General features: G+C 41.3%; 1 non-coding gene across 1 annotated transcript; it reads right to left on the bottom strand.

The window, feature by feature from the left end:
* Window positions 1–607: 607 nt before the first annotated feature.
* LOC141694523 (small nucleolar RNA R71) lies at window positions 608–714 on the bottom strand. Its single transcript, XR_012563818.1, has one exon. It is a non-coding gene; the product is annotated as a small nucleolar RNA R71 (small nucleolar RNA).
* Between the last annotated feature and the right edge of the window lie 1,178 nt (window positions 715–1,892).

Genomic DNA, 1,892 nt, shown 5'->3' with positions numbered 1-1,892 from the left:
TGCGAACAAGTTTTTGGCACCGCTGCCGGGGATCATTGTTAAATTTAGTTTATGTTCTTGTCATCAGTGGTCATTAAAGTTCACTGACTCGGATTATTCTTCTTACAAAGTTTACTTTGCGTGTGTGTTTCAGGTACTCGATCGAGCGTGTATGCGAACACGTTCTCAATCTCGTAAGGACGAACTAGAAGAAGTAAAAATGGAAGTGATCAGTGCAGTGGGAGACCCAGTAGCAGAAACGAAAGCTTTGAAGGATTATTCTCAACCAAAGATCAATGACATTCAATCTAGCATTGTCGGTCCAGCAATGGCAGCTAATACCTTCAAAATCAAGCCTGGCATGATTCAGATGGTACATAATTCAGTCCAGTTTGGGGGTGCTCCAACGGAAGAGCCCAATATGCACATTAGGGATTTCATCGAGATTTATGACACCTTCAAATTCAACAATATTTCTGAAGATGCTGTGAAACTGAGACATTTCCCATTTTATTTGAGGGATAAAGCTAAGATCTGGTTGCACTCTCTACCAGCTGGTTCTATTGCTACTTGGGAGGATCTTGTTCAGAAATTTCTTACTAAATTCTTCCATATGGCAAATACAGCTGCAATCAGGAATGCTCTTACTCAATTTGCACAACAATCAGGTGAATCTCTATGTGAAGCCTGGGAGCGCTACAAGGAGATGCTTAGGAAGTGTCCTCATCATGGAATGCCTGACTAGATGGTGATAAATTGCTTTTACAATGGTTTGGGAACACAGTCAAAACCTATGCTCGATGCAGCATCAGGTGGAGCTTTATAGGCTAAGAGCTATGAGGAAGCTTATGAGCTAATTGAGATTATGACCGCTAATGAATATCTGAATCCAACTCAGAGACTACCATAAAGCAAGGTAGCAGGAATTTTGGAGGTAGATACAGCTACGGCTATCACTGCTCAGCTCAAAGCGTTGACTATGAAGGTCGATTCTCTAGCCAACTATGGTGTTCATCAAATAACTAGTGTTTGTGAGCTTTGTGTAGGTTCGCATGCAATGAAGCAATGTGCTATATCTAGTGAATCAGCTCAGTTTGTGAGCAACTTTCAGAGGTCGCAGCAACCAATTCCTGCCACTTATCATCCTAACAACCGCAATCATCCTAACTTCAGCTGGAGCAATAATCAGGGTGGTATGCAACAACCTTCAGATCAGCTGTTTCCTCAAGAATTGTATTTTATGAAGGGTATTCTTTCTCAAAAACTTAAACTTGAGGAGTTGGAAACCCTTGCTCTAACGGAAGAGTGTAGTGTTGTGCTGCAACATAAACTACCTCCTAAACCTAAAGATCCGGGAAGCTTCACGATACCGTGAACTATTGGAAACTTATCTTTCGACAAGTGCTTGTGTGACTTGGGAGCTAACATCAATCTGATGCCATTGTCTGTCTTCAAGAAACTTGGTATGCCTGATCCAAAACCTGTAAACATGTCCTTAAAACTAGCTGATCGATCCATCACTTATACGCGAGGTGTACTGGAGGATGTATTAGTTAAGGAGGACAAACTCATCTTCTCTACTGATTTTTTCATTCTGTACTTTGAGGAAGATAAGAAGATTCCCATTATTTTGGGGAGACCATTCTTAACTACTGGCCGAACTCTGATCGATGTGAAGAAGGGTGAGCTTACTACGAGGGTTCAGGATCAGGACGTTACCTTTAAAGTTTTCAATGCAATGAAATTCCCTACTAATGAAGAGGAGTGCTTTAAAGTAGAGTTGGTCATCTCTGTAGTGAATTTGGAGCTTGATCAATTGCTAAGGACTGACGCCTTAGAGAGAGCCTTCACAGGGGAATCTGATAGTGAAGATGAAGAAGGGGAAGAACAACTATAGTATTTGAATGCATCTT

This window comes from Apium graveolens, chromosome 10 (assembly GCF_009905375.1).
Source record: "Apium graveolens cultivar Ventura chromosome 10, ASM990537v1, whole genome shotgun sequence".
Lineage (NCBI taxonomy): Eukaryota > Viridiplantae > Streptophyta > Magnoliopsida > Apiales > Apiaceae > Apium > Apium graveolens.
Note: the sequence above shows the minus strand (reverse complement) of the source record. Positions and strands in the feature narration are given on the sequence as shown.